The 23,384-nt window shown below is 46.3% G+C and overlaps 1 non-coding gene across 1 annotated transcript; it reads right to left on the reverse strand.

Moving 5' to 3' along the window:
- Nucleotides 1–12,347: 12,347 nt before the first annotated feature.
- On the reverse strand, nucleotides 12,348–12,435 carry TRNAY-GUA. Its single transcript is given in 2 exon segments — nucleotides 12,348–12,383; nucleotides 12,399–12,435. It is a non-coding gene; the product is annotated as a tRNA-Tyr (tRNA).
- Nucleotides 12,436–23,384: the final 10,949 nt, after the last annotated feature.

The raw sequence follows: 23,384 nt of genomic DNA on the forward strand, positions 1-23,384 counted from the left end.
GGTCAACTGTCTAAAAATGTAGGGATTCCTTGAGAGGAGATTTTGAGAGACATGGTAGGATTTCCAAACAGGTTCCCCATTCCTCCAGCGATTCTTCACAGCTTGTTCTGAATTACCATACCATAAAACATACCATAAAAACACAGATTTAGGATATATATCTCCAAAGGAACAAGCACTATCTTGGCTTTTAAATCAGCAGAAACAGGCTGTTGCAGAACAAATGAATACAGCTTACAACCAACAGAATATTCAGCAATTTCTTGTGCTGAAAGCTCTGCACCTGTAACCCATGTTTCTGAGCGCAATTCAAAGTGAGGGTTCTTAGCTTTAAGGTCCTAACCTGCCTGATGCCAGGGTATCTGAAGGACCATCTCCTGTGCTGTCCAGCCTGCCAGGTAGCATCTGCCTCTTACGGCCTGCTCTCTGCATGTTTATGAATGAAAACTGGATTATTGGTCTGTGCCCCTTCATCCTGAGCAAATGCCACTCCTTGGGGCTGTAGTCACAACCATGAATGCAGATGCCAGCCCTGTTTTCACTCACAAACCTTCAGATATGACTTGGACACGAGTGATGGCGAACCTTTTAGAGACCGAGTGCCCAAACTGGGACCCAAAATCCATTTATTTATCGCAAAGTGCCAACACGGCAATTTAACCTGAATACTGAGGTTTTACTTTAGAAAAAAACAACTCATACATTAACTTAAGATGATCCAAACAAAGTAAGGAAAGCAATCCCAACTGCTTTCATTTACTTAAAATTATTTGGCAGAGAATTCGACACTTTAATGATGGTCTGGGCCTGGCTGGGGCGATTGCACACGTGCCCACAGAGAGGGCTCTGAGTGCCACCTCTGGCACCCGTGTCATAGGTTCGCCACCACTGGACTAGAGTCAGGGCATCTCACCTTTGGAACACCCTCCCTGATGCCTACTTTAATTTCTTTTAGGTGGAGGGGCTGTGGCTCAGCGTCAGAGCATCTGCTTGGCATGCAGAAGATCCCAGGTTCAATCCACAGCATCTCCAGGTAAAAGGATCAGGTGGGAGGTGATGTGAAAGACCTTGGTCTGAAGAGACCCTGGAGTGCTGCTGATTCAGTATAAGGCAGCTTCATGCGTTCAGGTGTGTTCAGGTGCCAAGCCAAAACACATCTTTTAACTCAGGTGTTTCCTTAGAGGTTTTATCTCGCCATCTTTTCAAATGGTCTGTTTTGGTTTTATAGATAGTTTTAATGGTGTTTCTGTCCAATGGCTTGTTTTTATATTGTTACACCATTTTAACTATAAGGTGCCTTGAGTGGCACTCTGAAGAGGCATCAGAGAAATGCCCTACATAAATAAATGTCCTACATAAATCTGCACACTGTACAGATATGTCTGTACAGTGCATGCTCTGTTAGTGATCTTTGGTATGAAAGGGGGGGGGAGGGAGGAATACATTCCTGTCGGGGTAGTGAAAAGACATCAAGACACATAACCTCAGAAGATCGTTCCCTTATGGTTCCACGCCATTTCATCCAGAGTAAACGCCACTCCTTGGGGTTGTAGTCACAGCCACGAATGCGGACTTGAATCCAGTTTTCATTCATAAGCATGCACTGGAAAATAGGGGGGGGGGGGACACACCCATCACTTTCCCGTCCTGAGAGAAACAATACTGAGGGGCAACTCATTGGTGTTCATTTGTGCCTGGAGAACCAGCGTCCTTATTGTCATCGCCTCGAAGGTGGGCAGGGATCGAGCAGCGGGATCGGATTGCCGGGGGATGGATGACAACCCCACCCCTCTTCCCCGCCCCATCTCCTGGCATCTCAACCTGAGCGCGCATCAGTAACGCGCTGGTCCTCCCGGGAAATGCGTCGCGCAAGCCGGGCCGGTTCCCACCTTGGCGAGCCAAAGAAAGGGAGCGCCGCGTCCGTAGGAAAAGTCTGCCCAACAGGCTGGCATGGATCCCACCGGGGCTGGCAGCAGCTGATCGGGCTCGGTTCTCTCTGCAGCTGTAGCTGCATCCGCGTCACCCAGGAAGCTCAAAGCCCGCCGCGGCCCCGAGCGCAGGAAACACCGAGCCGAGAGAAAGAGGAAAGAGCCGCTTGCGCTTCCCCGAGCGCTACCCAGAGCCCTCTGGTGGCTGCAGAGGAACAGGCCTCCTCGGAGGCCGGCTTAGAGAAAGCGGGAGGCGCGGGGAGGCGGGGGGATCGTATGTCGCCCTTGCTAATTCGGAGGTGGTGGTGGCGAGTCTGAAAACAGGCGTTCCCAGGTGGGAATGGGAACTTTTGCAGGCTTCACAATTGTCGCCTCCTTAGCGGGGTGGCTGGTGCAAACGGTAGGGTTATACCGTATTTTGAAACGTAAAAAAAGAGGACATATGTTCCCTCTAAGCTGAGTTAGTGTGAACTAGCTCACAGTTTTTTAGCCTCTGGCTCACACGTTTTTGTCTTAGCTCCGGGAGGATGGCTCCAGTGTTCCCTCTAAGCTGAGTTAGTGTGAGCTAGCTCACAGTTTTTCAGCCTCTGGCTCACACATTTTTGTCTTAACTCAGGAAGGAGGGCTCCAGTGTTCCCTCTAAGCTGAGTTAGTGTGAGCTAGCTCACAGTTTTTTAGCCTCTGGCTCACATGTTTTTGTCTTAGCTCAGGGAGGATGGCTCCAGTGTTTCCTCTAAGCTGAGTTAGTGTGAGCTAGCTCACAGTTTTTTAGCCTCCAGCTCACACATTTTTGTCTTAGCTCAGGAAGGAGGGCTCCAGAGCAAACTAATTTATGCAGAAGCCAAATCGTTCACTCACAACTTCAATGCCAGCAGCTCACAAAGTAGAATTTTTGCTCACAGGACTCCACAGCTTAGACGGAGCATTGTTCCTGACTGAGACTACTTCAAACAAGTGATCACTATGACAAATCTCCTTTGAAACACAAGTGCCCTTATTATTTAAGATGTGATAACTGGAATATTCCTAACCTTCTAACCCCAAAAGAGGACAGGGTCATCAGTTTGTTTGTTTGTTTGTTTGTTTGTTTTTGTTCAGTCGCAGAGTCGAGTCCGACTCTTCGCAACCCCATGGACCAGCTCCCGCCAGGCCCTCCTGTCTTCCGCCGTCCTCTGAAGTTGGCTCAATTTCATGTTCGTTGCATCCATGACACTGTCCAACCATCTCATCCTTTGCCGTCCCCGTCTTCTTTGACCTTCAGTCTTTCCCAGCATCAGGGTCTTCTCCAGTGAGTGCTCCCTTCTCATTTGGTGGCCAAAGTATTTGAGCTTCAGTTTCATTATCTGGCCTTCCAGGGAACAGTCAGGGTTGATTTCTTTTAGGATTGACTGATTTGATCTTCTTGCAGTCCAAGGGACTCTCAAGAGTCTTCTCCAGCACCATAGTTCAAAAGAATCTATTATTTGGCGCTCGGCCTTCCTTATAGTCCAACTCTCGCAGCCATACATGACTACTGGGAATACCATTGCTTTGACCATGCGGACTTTTGTTGGCAGGGTGATGTCTCTACTTTTTATCATGCTGTTTAGGTTCGCCATCGCTTTCCTCCCAAGGAGCAGGCGTCCTTGTTTGTTTTTTAAGAGAGCCCAAAAGTGGACGGACACCCAAAAAAGATAGGCAAGTTCTCTAAAACCAGGACAGCTAGTAGTAGTAACCTTAGCTAACAGGGATGGGACTCCGTGCCATTAACAGAAAAGGAAAGGCGAGGATTTCCCCCTCTTCTGTTGGTTGTAGTACATCTTCCAACATTTCACAGCTTAAAGTGGGGTTTTCTTTGCATAGTTCTGCAGCTTCACGGAGACCTGAAGTCGATGTGGGGCCTTGTGGAATGGCTGGCCTGAGGAGGTCAGGAAAGTTCCCACTCTCTCCTGGCCTTCTGCAAACTATGCAAAACCGAACTATTCAAGAGAGCTTTTCTATGCAGGTAATAGGGTTGCACTGCACAAAGTGGTTTTACAAACTTGCTTGGATAAATGATGAAGGACTGCAGTCTATACTGCTGTGTTTAGCTTATCGTAAGTAGGATCCTGCTTCTGTGATTTCTGTACTGCTTAATGTGTCATGTGAATACTTTCACTCCAGTCCTTTCTGGTGGCTCCAGACTTCTAATATCCCAATGCACTGTTTATTGAATGTCCCATTTTTGGGATTGCCCTGGCTTATTATGTATAATCCGTCTTGAGTCCCTGGAAGAAAGACAGACTATCAGTAATGTAAATAAATAAATAATTTTCCTCTCTGAGCATGGAGGCAGACTCTCAAGTGGAAGGATGTGAGCGCCAACCTTAGGTGAGGTACCGGGCCTTTTAAAATGTAGCTCAGTACAGAACCATATATGGCTTTTTAAAAAATGAAATGAAATCTTCAGTTGAAGATATATTGGGGTGGGTAGGTGTGATGCATATGTGAAGGGAAAGGCAGGCAGAGATTTTTAATGGCACTAAAGGGATCTCTTAGGGATGCTACACAGAAAGGGAAATAATAGAAATGAACTGTTGCCAGTAATCCAGTTGTGAACCATGCATGGATTAATGCCAGTGCACTAATACAATCACACAGGGCGCTCCTGTGTATATTTATTTTGTCGTGAGACCCCTGTGTGTGCTGCATAAAGGGCTCACAACAGCCAGTGTTTTGGTTGCAGGAACTTTATGGATTATTAATCCACATGCCAGTGATCAGTAATGTTGAAGTTGTACATTTTCAAGTTATACAAATGGACTTCCTTATACTGGTTCTTTGTTCTTCTAAATTTTGACATAGATTGGCTCTTTAATTGTCAGAGGTTGCAGACTCCTGATCTGGGGCCTGGGATGGAAGGGGGGGGGCGAAGGAGCTATCATCCCAGTCGTTGGCATGAAGGGGTATTTATTGGCTCAGCTCAGATCCCTGATGTTTTGCTAGCTGTCAGAATCGCTCTAAATTTAGGTCCCCAAACCACTAAACAAAGAGTGGAGCCTCTTTGCAGGAAATGTTGGACAAGTGAATTTGAGAAAGGTTTTTTCCCTTTCAGTTTACAGGACAAAAACTTAACATAGTGTATTCCATTCTGCTGTCAAATCTAGATTAAAATGTATTTTTAATGTGAAGAAAACGTACATTAATGGGGTGCAAAGTGGGAGTGCTAAAACATTCAACACTGGGCCTCTCAGAACCTTAAGAAGGGCTTGTGTGGCAGAGAGGGGAGAAACTGCCTTACCTTTCCCTAACCAAATTGTTTCTGAACTGTGTGCATCTTTTCTGTTGGTTACAGGCACAGCACTGTCCAAGTGAAAAATGGACATATATCAAACCTACTTGCCCCAAGTAATGTCCTAACACAGCAATTCACAAAACCAAACAAGGACCCACGGTAAGTAGGAAAACCAACATACAACAAGTACCGTGCACAGATGATTATAACATATCATAAATAATTATATATTTTTTAAAAAATATTTTTTCTGTTTCAGAATCTCCCTCAGGGAGTTCAACGACAATTTTCAGCACAAGGTTGCCACATAACCAAAGTTTTAATCCAAAATTCTCTTTCAATGAACGCTGCAAAACATTTTTTTTGATGAGCTACAAGCCTCCTCCAAAGTGAAAAGCACGTTTTGATATCTCTTATATTGTGAATTGTGATTAAGATAATTAATTATATATGTAGAAATTATTGTAAAAATATTTTTCAAAAAATATATAATTATTTATGATACGTTATAATCATCTGTGCCAAGTAATGTCCTAGCAGTGGTAGAAAGCTTTTGTGTTTGCAGTTCTACGCTGTGGTCATTAGATGGTGCAGGATGCTCACAGACCAAAGCCGTACTGTGACGACTTTTATTATGGGGTTTTGTCTGAAGGATGTAGTCCTTTAGTTGTTGTAGCCTTTGACAACATATTGATCTAGTCCTTGTTGTGTCACGAAACATTTGGGGGAATGTTCTGGACAATATGTGCACCATTGTTACTAACTGGCAATGATAAGTCATATCTTTAAGATCATGAGGTGGTAGAAAGTACCATCTTGTCGTAGCTGACGTATGGTGACCCCCGTAGGGTTTTCAAGGCAAGAGAAAGGTCAGAGGTGGTTTGCCATCGCCTTCCTCTGCATTGTGACCCTCGACTTCATTGGTGGTCTCCCTTCCAAGTACTAACCAGGGCCAACCCTGCTTAGTTTCTAAGATGTGATAAGATCAGGCTAGCTTGGGCCATCCAGGTCAGAAAGATAATGTACACTTCTAAAAAAGTCATAGCTTTATGCTGCCTTGGGAAGGGGCCATGGCACAATGGTAGAGCATATGCTTGGCATTCAGAAAGTCCCAGGTTAAATCCCTGGCATCTTCAGTTAAAAGGGCAAGTAGTAGGTCAGGGGTGTCAAACATAAGGCCCGGGGGCTGGAACCAGCCCGGCCAGGGCTCTTATGCTGCCGGTGAGCAACTAGTGCAAGGGAGGGAACAGGAGACTGTTTGGAGGAGGGGAGTAGGCAGAGCCACTTCCGATTGTGGCTTCAGCATGGTGGAACAACCTCATCCGCAGCAGTCAAGCAGCGTGGGAGCATCTGGCTCTCCAGCCTGCCCATGTAGGTTTTCCTTTGCACCCCCCTTCCAGCCCATGGGGCCTTGCAGTGAGGATACACCAACTTGGAGCTTACCAGCTGCTGTCCTTCATACAGTTTATATCTCTGGTACTTGGCATTACATTTATGGCACAAATAGTCCGGCCCAACAAAGTGACATTTATGTCAGATCCAGCCCTTGTAACAAATGAGTTCAACACCTCTGTAGGTAGGTGATGGGAAAGTTCCCTGCCTGAGACCCTGGAGAGCCACTTCCAGTCTGAGTAGATGACTGACCCTAGGGTATTATGGTCTGATTCAGGATAAGAGAGCTTCATGTGCTTGTGTGTGCATTTGTGTGTACTTACAACAGGACCTCCTGCCAACCTAGCAGTTCGAAAGCAAGAAATTGCAAGTAGATAACTAGGTACCACTTCGGTGGGAAGGTAACAGCGTTCCGTGCGCCTTGGTGTTTAGTCATGCTGGCCACATGACCACGGAAACGTCTTCGGACAGCGCTGGCTCTTCGGCTTTGAAACGGAGATGAGCACCGCAACCCTAGAGTCAGATTCGACTGGCTATCGAGCAAGGGAACCTTTACCTTACCTTTTACAACAGTACCATTTCAGGGAATACACAAAACAGGCTTTTTTCAGGTTAATATTTTACTAATTTTTACAAATCATGCAAAAATACAAATTTTACAACAAAAGCATGCAAATAGCATCTGAAAAAAATGTATTTCCAGAGTTTTCCAGATGATCAAAAAGCAATTATAAACATTCATATCACAATCATATTTCTTCCAGTAGTCAATATTTTTTTAAACAAAACTCAAAAAATGGACACAGGCCCTTAACAGACTTTTCAGTCTATTGTCTTCCATTATTTTAATTGCATGATCTAACAATTTAGATAATTGTCTGCTTCCGCAATTTTTTTATCTGCTTCAGAACAGAAAGAATTTTAAGCTTGTGCAGGGTGTTTTCTTCTTTTTCTTTTGCTATAATCATTTTGCTGTCCTCAGTATATCCAAATAGCAAAAGATAATGTGTCTGTAGTTCACATACACACAAAACCTTTATTGGCATGACAGCACAAAACATCATGGAAATACGGGAAAATACCAAGATGCATCAGTCACTTAGCTATTCAATATGTCTGTAGTTTATACAAACCATTTTTTAAAAAATTTAAATGCTGATCTGGAAGTGTTTCTACTAAGGGTTGGTTCACATGTATAGGGACCTCTCCTGCTTACTCATGACTTTCAGCTTGTGAAATGTGTGAACCATCTCCATAATTTATGCTGGGTAATATACACATTCTTCTAATGGCAATTCAATTGGTGACACCTCATTCTCACACTTAAGTCCACACTTGATGCAGCAGTCATTACATGGTGGATGAATATGTGTGAACTGCGGTAAAGAGAGTCAGTTTGCCATTGAAAGTAAATCTAGCCCTCCTATGTTTGGCATGGACACTGTAGGCATGGGAAGTGTTAAAAAAAAATTAAGCCACAATGATACAAACATAAGCTACTGTATAGTGAGTCAGCACAATCAGTCCATCCTGACTGGCAGTGTTTCTGGGGCAAAGAAGGAAGTTTCTGCCAACTGCTACCTGAGATCCTTTTAGCTGAAGATGCCGGTGATTGAACCTGCAACGTTCTGCTTGTAAAGCAGGGATTCAACCACAGAGCCACAGTCCTTGTCTAAACTAACAGCAGTCAGTTGCCTGCTTTCAAAACAAAGATGTTTTGCAGGGAAGAAGAAGAAGAAGAAGGAGAGGAGGAGGAGGAGGAGGAGGAGGAGGAGATTGGATTTATACCCCACCCTTCACTACCCAAAGGTGTCTCAGAGCGGCTTACAAACTCCTTTCCCCTCCCCTCCCCACAACAGACACGCTGTAAGGTAGGTGGGGCTGAGAGAGCTCTTGACAGAAACTGCTCTTTTTCAAGAACAGCTCTTATCAGAACTACAGTTTGCCCAAGGTCATCCAGCCAGGTGCAAGTGGAGCAGTGGGGAATCAAACCCGGTTCTCCCAGATTAGAGTCCATGCACTTAACCACTTCCTGCCAACCTAGCAGTTCGAAAGCAAGAAATTGCAAGTAGATAAATAGGTACCACTTCGGTGGGAAGGTAACAGCGTTCCGTGCGCCTTGGTGTTTAGTCATGCCGGCCACATGACCACGGAAAACGTCTTTGGACAGCGCTGGCTCTTTGGCTTTGAAACGGAGATGAGCACCGCAACCCTAGAGTCGGACTCGACTGGCTTTCGAGCAAGGGAACCTTTACCTTTACCTTTTACTTAACCACTACACCAAACTGGCTCTCTGGTAACCATGGTAACAACAGTACGACAGAAACAGACACAGGATCCGGGTGGGATCAAGGACCGCCACGTTTTGTCCCAGTGCAGTGCTGTAGCCAGAAAACCAGACATCCTTAAGAACAAACAAACTAAATATAGTCAGTTATTCAAAAAGCCCACATAGGCAGATGCTTGAGAGAGGATTCCCAGGAGCTGTACTAATGCTAATTCTGTTGTGGTGTTTGGCCAGCCCTCAGACTGATAATCAGGATGCCTGGATACAGGGCAGGGCAGGTCGACGGGACAGAAGGGAGGCACATAACCTGTAGCCTGTCTAATCGCCGGGTTTCCCAATTACTTTCCCTGGCAGTCTTCCTATACCTTTAACAGCTGCATGCCAAGCAGAAGTTTAATTCACAACAACAAATAGTCAAGGCTCCGGGGGGTGGGGGACTCAGGGGCCAAAATGGAGGTGCTGATGACTCTGGAGGGGTGATGGAATTGAGCAAATTGTGAAGTGTATCCTACCCCTGTCTTAGCACTCTGCTGAGTAAGGTCTCTCCATTGGACAACGGCTCTGTGGAAGATGGATGGATTTTCTCTCCTATGCTTTCCTGTGATGGTCAAATTATTTATGTCATTTATAGCCTGCTTGCCTTTTTTATTTTAAGGAACTTTATCAAAGTAAAGACATCAAATACAATAATATTCCAACATGGAATTATTCCATAATATACAAACAGTAAAGAGTATAATAGTCATACAAGCATTCTATAAAACTTCTAAAGCATCCAGTATCTAAGTACTTAGAGGTGGGGATAGCCTTCCTTCCTTACTGAGGCTCAAGGTGGAGCACGCAAAATAAGTCAATACAAGCAACAGGGTACAACATCCAATAGACAGTTTGATAGTATTTGGCTTGTGGAAATCTGGATGCAACCAGAGGTGAAGCAAAGCATAAATATCAACATGACACATTAAATGAAATGCAAAAATTACCTATTAGGAACCTACTTGCAGCAACAGATAGTATGAATTATACACAGTGGTATAGTCTAGGTCTGGGTGGTATAACTTGTCCTTTTTTTCTTTTCTTTTTTCATTCTGGATTGATTGATTTAGGCCTTTTCGAACTCACTTCTCTGTCAGGGTCCCAATAACTCCGAATCAACAACCAGTCCTTGAGTAAGAACAGTTTTATTGATCAGAGAGATGGGTCCTTGAGAAAGAAAAGGTTTATTGATCAGAGAGATGGAATGCCTTGCACTCTTAAGTCAGGAATAAAGTATTCAACATGGATGCCACAGATATACAGGTTTCATACATGACCCCCTGACACCTGAAAGCCAATAAGCAATTAAAAATGAGTGCAGGGAAAATCTGTCTGAGCTACAAGCAGGAAGAAGCTTCATTCTCCTGTGCAAGGCGCCTAGGGGCTCAAGGTCAGGCAGATAAGGCGTCCGGCAGCTGTGGGGAGGAAAACAGGCCAGGGAGACAAACATCTTACACTATGGCATTCTCCAGTGGTCAAGACAGCTAACAAAAGAAGATCTAGCAAGAAGCTATACAAGTTTGAAGCCATGCATACACACACCAACTAAAAATCGGTTCACTAGACCTTGAACGAATTTGGAGTGCCAAGCTATGCTTTCCTAAACGCTACCCAGTTGGCCTGACATGGTAATTGCTTCTTCTAAAGTGGGGTTGTAATAGGGTTCGTCCAGAGCAATTAAAAACAAACAAACACCTTTTTATTGTGGTAACAAAAATGCCAAAGCAAATTTCTGACATTCGCAGAGCTCTACATCAGGTTCAGTGCAAAAAAAGGGGTGGGGGTGGGGTGGGGTTTGAAAGGACGTCTCAAAGTTTGATCGGAAAGCCTATGCAAGCTAAAAAGCCAGCCGGGGAATCCCAGGTCTCCAAGGCCAGGTCTCCCTTTTGCTCATTCTCTGCATTAATCTGAGTGACAGCTGCCACATTCCCACCTCCGGTTCATCCAGAGCCGTTCTGAGCTCTGTTGGGACATTCCATCTCATGCTATGGTTGCCAGCTCTGGGTTGGGAAACACCTGGAGATTTGGGGTGGGAGTGGAGCCTGATAAGGGGGGGATTTGGGGAGGGGGGGCTTCAATGGATGATGATACCATAGGGTCCAGTTTCCAAAGCGGGCGTTTTCTTCAGGTGAACCGATCTCTGTCTCCTGGAGTTCTGTTGTAATCCCAAGAGATCTCCAGCCACCACCTGGAGGTTGGCAACCCTACCTCTGTGTCCCCCCCTAATTTCACTCTCTTCTTTTGTGTTTTTGTGTCTCAGAGTCCAGATGTTCAAGGCCCCTGCTATAGCCTCCCAGAGGCTGAAGGCAAGAGCAGGCAAGGAGAAGGGAACATCTGTTGCCACCCATGTATCGCTCCGTGCCACCTGTAGATATCAGAGACCCAACCCTAGGATCATGGCCGGCAGGGGTCATTTCGTAGAAAAAGAGCTAGGGGGACACATTAGCATAACTCATTAGCATATGCCACACCCCATGACATCACCGGAAGTGTGTCTTGCCACCCATGTATCGCTCCGTGCCACCTGTAGATATCAGAGACCCAACCCTAGGAACATGGCCGGGTTTGGTAAGCACAAGGGGTGATACAAGGGGCAGGTATTTATGAGTCAGTGGGAAGGTGAGGATATACCAAGGAGTAGGTGTTGCGGCCTATAACTAGGGGTTTTATATTAGAGGTACAAAACATTCAAACATGACCCTGATATTTGTGAGCAGGTACAAACTCAGTTCAGGGGGGAAAAACCCGCTGTGGAGTCTGGAATATGTTTTAATCCACAGCTGGCAATTTTAGAATGTGAGGTAAAGTCCACTACAAATAATTGATTTTGCCTACAATCTTACGCATGCTTACCTGGGACTCTGAGAGTACATTCCAGTGAACTTAAGACTCATTACCTGTAGATATAGTGATGGCCACAATGGTAGATGGCTTTGCAGAGGGCTTAGACAGATTTATGGAGGAGATGTCCGTTCGTGGCTACTCCCCATGGTAACTAAAGGGAAGCTTCCAGAGGCAACAGACCTCTGAATCAGTGCTGCAGTGCAATGTCAGGGGAAAGCCTTGGCCTCTTTGCCTTCTTTGCAGGCCCTGCAGGGGACCCAGTTGGCCACTGTGTGAAACAGTATGCTATACCAGTTTGAGCTGTACCTACACATGCTAATATCTGTACTTTTCCCCGATGGAGCAAGTAACGGCTCCCCAATACTCTTTAGGTCAGGGCAGTGGTGCGGGGAGTTAACCTCCCTTTCCCTCACCTCATAGTCCTGACCGAAATTAAGCCCACAGGGGCTTGAATATTTTTAAAAGGAAAAAAACCCACCATTGGAACTCCATTTATGGATCTCGCTGCTTCACAGGCAGTTGAGCCCTGAAATGAACAGAGACCAATTTCAGCCTCTTATAGGAGCATGGCCCATTTGGTTTTGTGAATGTCTGTGAACCAAAAATATCCTTCGAGCCGGAATCGAACCAGCGACCTAAGGATTACTTTGGTAGTTTCCTACAGTCCTCCGCTCTACCAGCTGAGCTATCGAAGGGATGAAGCTATGGTGTTGTATTACTCTTTTTAATTTGGTGTGTAATACCTACAGGGCATGGCACTGGCTTCAGAAATGGAGCATCCTGTTTGATGTTCTTCCCACACCCTCTTGTTTCATAGCCAGAAAATCCAGTGGTTCAGAGAGTCTCCTTAACAAGTATGTAGATAGGGATAATCTGGTGTAAGAGGACAATTAAAAACATCTCTGTTGCTCTTATTGCCTGTCAGTCACCTCAAGTGCTTTGGCCTGAAGTAACTGAATAGAAATAGTTAAAATAAATAAAAGGGCCTCTCTTGCCCCCTCTTCTTTAGTGTGACTGGCTGGTGGGGCTGTGTCTAAACCCTCCTTTTATCATTATATGTGCCTGCTTAAGGGCTAAAGTACACGTTATTTTTAACATGTAGAAGCTAGGATCTCTGACAATTTGGTGGCCGCACATGTGGTCCATCAGTATACCAAGGGGGCAAATAGTACCCCCTGGGCTATTTTGGGTTGGGAAGATGGGGGGGGGGAGGCAAATACCTCTTCTTCCATCAGGGCCATTCTGAATCAGGGCCTCACAAGACTGGGAAACAAGTTCCCACATAACCAGGCCTGTAGCTACGGTGGGGCTTTGCCCCCCTTTCTTAAAGGTACAGCCCCACAAGAATTTCTCCTGTAAATGCTTTTTTCAATCATTAAAAAAAATTAAAGGCATATGCTCCTTTAAGCAGAGTGGGGTGCTGTAGTTGACTAATTCCCACACTGAGCAAGGGAGTTGGAGTAGGTGACCTCTAGGATCCCTTCTAACTCTGTATCAAGAAACTGGTCTTCTTTAAGAGAGTTTTTCTGCCTGAGTGTTATCTTTCTCGACTATAGAAGTCATCACCTCCACCTGCCAGCTCGTTATCAGAATTGTTGCTTAGGCTGGCAGAAGTGATTAACTTGCAGCAGCTGAGAATTGTCATCTAAAGTGGTCGACAGCTTGCAATTTAGAGATCTATCCTGGTAACAGCTTTCTGTTGGCTAAATGGGTTTTCTTTCTGCACTGAGAACTTCAGCCCCACCAGAAAAAAAAAATTGCCCCACATGCCACAAAATCCTGGCTACGGGCCTGCTCACAATTGACATGTAGCAGAGTAGTGATTCCAACCTCCAGGTGGGACCTGGGGACCCCCTGGAATTACAACAAGAAAATGGATGCTTTGAGGAAGGACTCTGTGACATTGTACCTCACTGAAGTCCCTGTCCTCCCCAAGCTCCATCCCCAAAACTCTAGTAGTTTCCCAGCCTGGGTCTGGCAACCCTACCCCTCATCCCCTGCCAGTGACCAGGGGCGACCCAGCAACCCTATAGCAGAGTGAACATCAGGTCAGGGAGACCCAGACATTATGCACTCAAAACCATAACAGGTAGTTTGGCTGTAAGCTTTCACAAGCCAAGGCACAGAAGAATGGTGGGGAGCTCTTTTTAGGGTTCTGCAGTCTTGCATCCTTTTGCTACCCTGATTTGGTCTAATGCTGTATTAAAGTATTACAAGGGTTACTTTTTGCAGGAAGCTTTGTGCATGCCTGGCTTCTGCTTTAGCACACAGATCAGATTAGCTGGGAGCCAAGTCAGAAATGCCCAATCTGCTGAGGAGCTGAAAATCCATGTCCATGTTCCAGTCAAACATTGAATTAAGATAATTTGTACAACATGCATGTGGCAGGCACCTGTGGCTGTGCGGCTCTGCTTTTATGGAAAGCCTGATTGTGGGATTATTACCTGGGAATGCGGAAAACTTGTGCCAGCTTTGAAATTAAGGAGCGATTCGCAGTAGGCTTATCCCTTGCACCAGTTGGACCCCTGAGTCTTTGCAGTATTTTCTGCTGCCAACTGCCAATTGCCAATTCTCATGCTAAACTTAGGAAATTGTAAGCATTATTTTTTTTTGTGGGGGGGCACCAAAATCATCGTTTGCCCAGTGTGCCAAAAACTTCTGGGCTGCCTTGCATCGTCTGGAAATACCAGCAAATTCCAGAACTGACATCTTTTTCCTCACCTGGAACTGATAGGAGCATAGCTAATGCAAAATGATCATATCATGAATTAGCAGGGGTCATTTCGGGGGGGGAACGCGGGGGAACACAGGTCCCCCGGGTGCGGTGCGGGGGGTGGGGCAGCTTACAGCAGTTTGGACTGTATTTTGGTCCAACGCGGCTTCCCCCAGGCAGGGGGAATGACTGGCAGGCATCAAGACCCAAGAGAGAGTTGAGATTGGTGTGATCAAGTCTCGGAGGAGGCTTATATTACACTTTGATCCCCTCTCCCGAAGCGGGCGAGCGCATTCAGGGGGTGTGGCCTCATGACATACTTCCGGTGATGTCAGGGGGTGTGGCATATGCTAATAAGTTATGCTAATGAGTTCCCCTAGCTCTTTTTCTACGACCCCTGTGAATTAGTGACACTCACTTCAGTCCTTCCTGATCTTTAATAAGACAAAGACCCTAGAAGCCTACTAAGGAATACCTTGGGGTCTCAGGAAATGAGGCTTGAAATGTCATTCCATTTCCCCATAGAGTTGACAGCAAGACTCCCAGCCCTCTGAAATCCGTTAGTGGCTCAGAGGAAGATCATCATGCAGTGGTCTCTGCTTGTTGGAGTGTAACTCTTCAGGGCATGATCCAACAGACCATCACTGGGAACCATGGGGAGGCAGACCCCCTCCCCAAAAAAAATATTCCTCATTTCCTCTGTCTTTTTCAGGATGCCTGAAGCCAGTCAGCCATTCAATAATTATCCCTTGGTGAATATTATTCCCCATACACTATTCCCAACTTCAGGCTAAAAAAACAGCCAAGTTCATCTGGTTCTTACATCTAGGGTTCCCCCACCTGCCATCAGGCCAGATGCTTGAAAAAGTATGTGGAAGCATGAATTGAAAACCCAGTTCTATGCCCTTTAGACTGTTTAATAATTGGTTGCTAAAAAGAACACACACAAAAAGCTCCTTTATACTGAGTCAGAGAACTGGACTATCAAGGTGTTATGTCTGCTGACCGCCACCAGGGGCCAGCGAATACCCCAGAGCTTGACTCTGTAAGAACAATGGGGACTAGGCTCCTAGTTTCTCCACTGGGGAACCAATAGGACCGTGGCGGAAGATTTAAACCCACCAACGGGACCTAGGGGGGCGTCCCCAGGTGTGTATATAGTTGGCCAGCCGGCCGTTAGTCTTTGTCTTTGTTCTCAGAGGAAGATCATCTTGCAGTGGTCTCTGCTTGTTGGAGTGTAACTCTTCAGGGCATGATCCAACAGACCATCACTGGGAACCATGGGGAGGCAGACCCCCACCCCCCCAAAAAATATATATATTCCTCATTTCCTCTGTCTTTTTCAGGATGCCTGAAGCCAGTCAGCCATTCAATAATTATCCCTTGGTGAATATTATTCCCCATACACTATTCCCAACTTCAGGCTAAAAAAACAGCCAAGTTCATCTGGTTCTTACATCTAGGGTTCCCCCACCTGCCATCAGGCCAGATGCTTGAAAAAGTATGTGGAAGCATGAATTGAAAACCCAGTTCTATGCCCTTTAGACTGTTTAATAATTGGTTGCTGATCACTACATCGGTCTCAGTGGTTTCTACATACGTCTAACCCACTACACTTCACAAGGTCAGTGCTGTCTTCTCTTATCAGCAGCTGGTTACCTGGTTATTGATGCTTTTAACTGGAGACGTCATGCCAGGGATTGAAATTGGGACCTTCTTCATGCAAAGCAGATGTTCTACCAGTGAGCCACAGCCCTTCCAAAAAATTATTTGGTTATATCTGAAGTTAAAAAGAAAAATACCAAAGCCTTTGCTTGGTCTTTCAATAGCTCAGGTGGCAGAACAGAAGATTCCTAGAATGCCATCAAAGTAGCCCCTGCCAAGACAAGCCGTTGCCTTATCAGGAATATGTACACACACTTTATACACACTCTACTTGCTTTCACAGACTCTGGAGAAATCTTCAGAATACCACTAAAGCTTCAAGACAGACTCTTAAGATCTTCTTTAGGTTTGCCAACATGGAGATTCTCTGCACTTGGCTATGAGATTAAATATTAAGCCCCTATTTCACCAACCTCTCTGTGAACTAAGTGCTGGTTTTAGTTATGGAACAGGAGGCATTTTGTTTTATCTTCACTGATGTCACCTGGGCACTAGACAGTAGGCCATCAGAGCATTTGCACAACTACATTCTAGACATTACTTGCAAATACAAGCTTTTTGTTAACTGGAAGAAAAACTTGCTTTTTCTTGGCGGCAGTATATTATCAAAAGCTACAAAATGGACAGTCAGACTTAAGGGAAGATGCCAGGATCCTGCACGACAAATGAGCAACAACTGGATATATATTGCACTATGAGTATCTGGAAGGCCTTCAGAAAAAGGATAACAGACACCCTGGAAGTAACAGGCCAGTGAGACCCAACATCATGTTTCCTGCTTCCTACTTCTTCAAATAGTGGAAAATAACAGGGCAGCTTTTATGGAGTCTGTTCCCTTTTGGAACTGATGTTTTCTATAGTTGCTAGAATTTGGCATTGGGGAGAGCCAAGTTCAGATCTCCACTCTGCCATGAGTCTTGCTGTGTGGCCTTGTGTCAGTCACTCTGTCTCAACCTCACTTACCTCACAGGGTCGTTGAGAGATTAAAACAAGGGAGAGGAGAGCCATGTATGCCACCCAGAACTCCCTGCAAGAATGGAAAGATAAGCACTGATAGATATGTCTCTTTATTTTACAAATTCTCCCTCTCAATATATCCATATCAACTTAGCCTCACCTGTGGATACTTAACTCCAGAGATTGGGGCCATTGACAGACAAAATAGCTCTTTCTACAAATCTAAGAAAAGACTCAGGTTGGCAGAAAAGTCTGAAATCCTTTTTAAAAATAGGGCCTAACCACCCAAAGATAAAAGGAGGCCCTGGTCACACGGGAGGATTTGCCCCGCAAGAGGGACGGATCGGGGGCACATCAAGCAGGCGCGATCACACTGCAACATCTGGGAAGCATCACGCACCCGTCCCCGATCCATCCCTTTGGCCCGAAAACATGCATTTAAAAGGTACTAGCAACAGAGCACTACCTTCCGGATGATGCGCGGCAACTCCAGGCATCTGGTCGGGGAAGCGCTGGTAGCCCGTCGCAGCCAGTGCTGGTCCCCGCCCCACGCATGCACACAACTGCACTACTGCTGGTTTGCTGCACAACGTGTGATTGGCTGCCGGAGCATGGAGCCGCGGGGGCACATTGGATCGCGCTCCCACGGATCTTTTTGCTCCGGCTCTAATTTGCCTCCCTTCGGCAGCAGATCATCCCACTCGTGGGACTGGGACCGGAGTATCTCTAATCTTAAGAAACTATTGCCTTGAGTGGCTATTGTTAGGCAACCACAATGGTATCGCCAGCCTTCAAGCTTCAGTTTCTGTAAGGAAAAGTAAGGGGGGGAAGGTATCTGTCAGGTTCCTTTCCATGGCTGATTTGGCTTTTGAAGGAAGACTCTTTGGGACTAGGCCTGGCGGCAACCAGTGGACAACTTGCCTGGCTCATCCAAGACCAGCTGCTTGTTGCAGTTCCACAGCAGCTACTCCACGAAAGCCACTGTGGTGTAGCAGTTAGAATTTCCAACTACAATCTGGAAGACCCAAGTTTGAATAACCACTCTACTGTGGAAGCTCTCTTGATAGGGTTGCCACACCCACCTTTAAGTGTAGGCAGCCAGAAGGAAAGGGTACCCGATCTCCGAGTAGCAATGCTGCTTGGCGATTGGGCCAGCGGGACAGTTCCTGTGGGAGCAGGGCTTGGAGCCAGGAGATCCCCAACATGATGTCATTGCGTTGGGGACACTCCACCCCCTCCGGGAATGCCCCCCAAAGTCCACCGCTGGGGACGAAGGTGGACCTAGCAACCCTATCTCTTGGTGACACACGCTCAGCCTAACTTACCTCACAGGGTTGTTGTGAGCATAAAATGGAGGAGAGAATGGGTTCCATTGTGGACAAAGATGGGATATAAATGAAGTAAATAAATAATAAATATAGCTGAAGTTGGGTGGGCTAATAAAAGTAGTTTGGTTGGGGGGTGGGAAAGAGAAGGAAGCAGAGAAAGGTGAGGATATGGGTCTGCCAGAAGGCATGAAAGAGGAAATAGTATGGGGAGGGGATGCAGGGGAAATCCAAGTCCTTTCTGCAAGTTCTTGCAAGTTCCCCACAGTGCAATTAGGCCCAGCTCAGCTGGCACTGTGCAAATTGGGCAGTATTTTCCCCGGAAGAGGCTGCCAGGAGGAGAGAAGGAGGGAAAGCTGAAGACAAGGGGGCAGGTTTGGGGGCTGTCAGGGAAGGGAAAGAAGAAATAGGGAGGGAGGGGAAAGTGAGATGCCCCTGGCAAGTTCTTGCAGGATCCCCGCTTGTACATACATATTTTTTAAATCTGACTTCCTCCATGAATTTCAGGTTGGCATATAAAATTTGCTCTTGTCCATTTAATCCAACTCTGGCTGCTTTCACATGGGTTATTTGCCCCAGGTTTGATGTTTGAAAGTGGGAAAGTTTGTATTTTCCTAGTCCTGCCCACACAACAGCTATTTTCCTTGTCATTGCAGTGACTGCTTCTCTCCCCCCCACCACCATTGGAGGGATTTGGTTTGTTTAAAAAAACTGCAGCTGAATATTGTTTACATTATTTTAACAATCTGGGTATCAGGTTCTCTGAATTTCCAGGCTTCATTTTAAAAAAAAGAGTAAGTCTCTATCCCCTTTCATTGCAGAGGTATAACGAGAAAGACATATTTCTATACCGTAAGGGGATAGAGTTACTTTTTTACAAAATATAATGAAAGCTGGGAATTCAGAGAATATGATGAATATTGCTATAGCATTATGATGATACAACATCATTACTTATGATAATATAACTATATTAATATTATGATGATTTAACAGTCTGTGTAATTGTTAGTTTTTTTAAAAGGCCCTGGAGGTGTGGGGGGAGGTGATGGCTGCTGCCAGGTACCTGGAGCAAGAAAACTATGGGAAAGCCTGCCATTTGGAAGCCCCATCACCACTGTTCTGTATCAGCAGCTGCAGCAACAGCAGCAGGGAAACTACACAAGCCTGTCCCCATGTGGAAAATGCCTCTGTGAAGCTGATTAGGCAGAGAAAGAGAAACTGGCCCAAGGGTTCCCCGAGGCTCCAACTGCAAGAAGGCCGCATTCCAGACTTGCATCCCAGCCCAGGCAGGCGGGATGTGACCTGGATTTCAAGATCTAGGAACGTTTACTGAGGGCAGCTATTGGGAGCCATTAAGTAAAGCTCCTTACCTAGCTACCTGCACAAATTTCTGCAGGTGATAATCTCTTTATTTGACACAGCACTTAGTGGCATTCCCATAACTTCATTAGACTAGCTGGCAAGGAGTTGAAAGCCACATAAAATCATTACATTAAAACAGGAGCTATGTAGAGTATTTTTTTTCTCCTGTGAGGTGAGCTGGGATTTTTTCTCACCTTTGCAATGCAAATGACAACTGTACATAACACTAATTCAAATACTGGCTTAGGTCCCACGGGGGGATTCCCAAGGATGCAATGGGGGATGATATTTGCCAATTTCCCTCCTCCCTGCTATAGGCCTCCGACTCTTGTCCAAGCTCAGGCCCATAGCTACATTAGATCATTTTGCCCCCCCCAACTTCCTGTCAAGCTCCCGACTTCCTATTTACCCCAGCTGGATTTGCGCCAGAGGCCACAGGCCGGAGTTCGGGACACCTGTCGGGAAGGCTGAGGCTCCCCTCAGAGACAAGAGAGTGCGTGCCGAGGGCAACGGATCGATCCAGGGTGACCAGCCAATGCAGTGGGGCGACCTGCCGCTCCCCCCAAAAAAAGACACCAGACAAAGTACTACTCTCAAAGAGTAGAAAGGAAGCTGAGTGCAGCGCGGGCCACAGAGGCAGCAAGAACCGGGCCGTGGGGGGCTGGCACCAAGGATCCAATGGCAGACCGGGGCATCTGGACTGTGCTGCTCGCACTCTTCCATCATTGTTGCCGGCGGCCGCAGAGGCAACAAGAGCCGGGCCACCGGGTGGGGTGGGGGGGCGCCAAGGATCCAATGGCAGCACGGGACATACAGACTGTGCCGCTTGCACCCTTCCATTGTCATCATTGCTGCCACTGCCACCAGAGAACGTGCCGCCCGCCTGCCCATGCCGGCAGGGGGACCCCTAGAAAGGAAGTCACCTGGAACAAATGACCAATCTGCATCAAAATAGAAGTTACTTTTCCCGGGCAAATCCCCCATTGGCTTAGTGCCAGGTATCCCTTCCAGGTCAGTCTAAACAATAGCAAACTAGGAATACAAGTTAACCCTATAATGACTGAATCAGACCTTGTAAACACATACATTTCCAACAATCTGGACTGTGCTGCTCGCACCGTTCCATCATTGTCGCCGGCAGCCGCAGAGGCAGCAAGAGCCGAGTCACGGGGGGATGGGGGTGGCGCCAAGGATCCAATGGCAGAGCGGGAAATACAGACTGTGCCGCTTGCACCCTTCCGTTGTCATCAATGCTGCCACTGCCACCAGAGAACGCGCCGCCCACCTGCCCATGCCGACAGGGGCAGAGAGGCACGGTGAGTCCCTGCGGTCTCACAGACCGCCCTGGGGGCCCACCTCCATGGTCAGGCTGCAGGCAGTGTGGAGGAGAGAACCCCCCAAGCCCAGTGGCCCCGGTGCTTTCAGGAGGGACTCGCTACCCCCTTCCGCGGCTCCTTCCTTCAGAGGAGGGGACGGCGGTTATGGTGGGGGGAAGGAAAGACAAGAACTGCTTTTTAAAAAAATTATTTTCACTTTAGTGCCCCCCAACTTTTTAAAAGGCCCCCCAAACTGAAAAATCTTGGCTACGGGCCTGCCCGATCTGTTCCTGGAGGACATCTTTCCCCCAAGTGAAAAGCTGTTTGGCATTTCAGGGGCATTTTGGATTGCAGGGGGAGGGGACAAAATCAAAAGATGGAATCCTTCCATCCATGGGAACCCTTAATAGAATTCGAGCTACAAATTCAGTCATAAGTTCACTGCTTCCTCATGCTTCAGTTAGGCAGTTTGTCTTCTTTTTCAGGCACTTGCATGTACTGTTGTGCAGTGAAATATTCATCTATCACATTTTTAAGGTACATAGACGCACAATTGTAAAAGGGTTGCAGAATTGCTGTACAGAAGGAGTAGAGCTGGGTGTGGGATGTCACAGGCACTGGCCATTCAGCACTGAGCAAGCTTGTAGAACAGATTTTCCTGAGTTTGACTCTGAGGAGAAAACTGTGTGCTTGAACAGAATGCAGTGATTGTGCTCTCCTAAGCAGAGTTTATTTATTTATTTATTATTTAATTTCTATCCCATCCTTCCCACTGTGGCAGGCTCAGGGCGGCTTACATACATAAAACAAATTTAGATAAAATCATAACAATATTAGTATAAAACATTACAAAGTGCTAGTGCTAAGATAATTCATACACAACAGAGGGCATAAATAGCATCCAACAAACAGGCAGTCAGCTCCCTTCGTAGCCTGGATTATGTCAGCTGTTAATAATGCCGTTGATGTTGATGTTAATATTGGAACCAGGGCCTCAGTTGTATGGTGTGGCTCCTTAGTTGAAGGGCTGGTGGAAGAGCTCCGTCTTGCAGGCCCTGCGAAACTGTAATAGGTCCTGCAGGGCCCTGATGTCTTCTGGGAGCTCATTCCATCAGTACACTGAGAAGGTCCTGGCCCTCATCACAGCCAACCTGGCTTCTCTGGGGCCCAGCAGGGCCAGATGGTTTTGGGACCTCAATCATAGTGCTCTCTGGGGGACATGTGGGGAAAGGCAGTTATACCTTTCTAAGTCAATGGCCTTGGCCTAGAAATACATGGGCCTAGAAGGGCATAATTCTGCTTAGGATCGCACTGTTAAGATAATGTCATTATTGTATGCAACTAACTGGCTATTTTTTTGTTCCAGTAAATACGGCTGTCATATGGCTTCCCCCCAAAATCAAGTTTAGATAAGATGATGTCTTTAATAAATATATTAATCATAATATTAATCATTACCACATTCCTATCTCGTCCTTCTTCCAGAGAGCTCAGGGGCAGCACATATGCCATTTTATCATCACGTCCATCCTGTGGAGTAGGTGGTGTTTGGATACAAGTGGCGGGCCTATGGTTGGCCGGTGAGCTTTCTCCAGTAAGCTGAACTCAGGTCTTGCTGGCTTGCATCCGTCAGTCTGTGCCATACGCCATACCCGCTTTTGAATACTGCAGAAGAATGAGGCAGGTTGTGTAGTGGTTAGCATGTTAGACTGGGATCTGGGAGACATGGATTTGATTCCCCACTCTGACATGAAGCTTGTTTGCTCGGTGACCTTGGACCACTCATTTTTCCCCCCAGCCTCACCTAGTTCATGGGGTTGTTGTGAGGTTAAAATGGAGGAAGGGAGAAGGATGTACATCCCTCTAAGCTCCAAAAACTGTACAAAATAGAGTTAATGATCAGATATAAAGTACTGCAACCCCAGTGTAAGTTGGCCCAAGGGGGGAAAAAATCATATTCTCGACTCAGGTTGGTAAGGTTGTGGTTATTGTCACGCAGGGGTTCATTGGAATGGGGAAAACTGTGCAGGTTTTAAAACACAACTTGACTTTCTTGAAACATTACAAGTCTGAGGAAATAAACTTCCTCCCAGCTTAACAAAATAAAAACTACAGAAGCCCAGTAGGCTCAAAAGCCTCTTGCTTAAAGTCTTTGTCTGCCCCTAGCATACAAAACTGTTGTAAAAAAAGATGTGGTTCACCATACCTATGTACTTTTGTGAGGAACCTTGCCAGAGGGCTCAGATGGCCAACTTCTGCATCGTCATGGGGCCCTCTAGCCTGGGGATGGGAAATGCATTTGT

Source organism: Gekko japonicus, unplaced genomic scaffold (genome assembly GCF_001447785.1).
Source record: "Gekko japonicus isolate JY-2015 unplaced genomic scaffold, Gekko_japonicus_V1.1 scaffold2821, whole genome shotgun sequence".
Taxonomy (NCBI): domain Eukaryota; kingdom Metazoa; phylum Chordata; class Lepidosauria; order Squamata; family Gekkonidae; genus Gekko; species Gekko japonicus.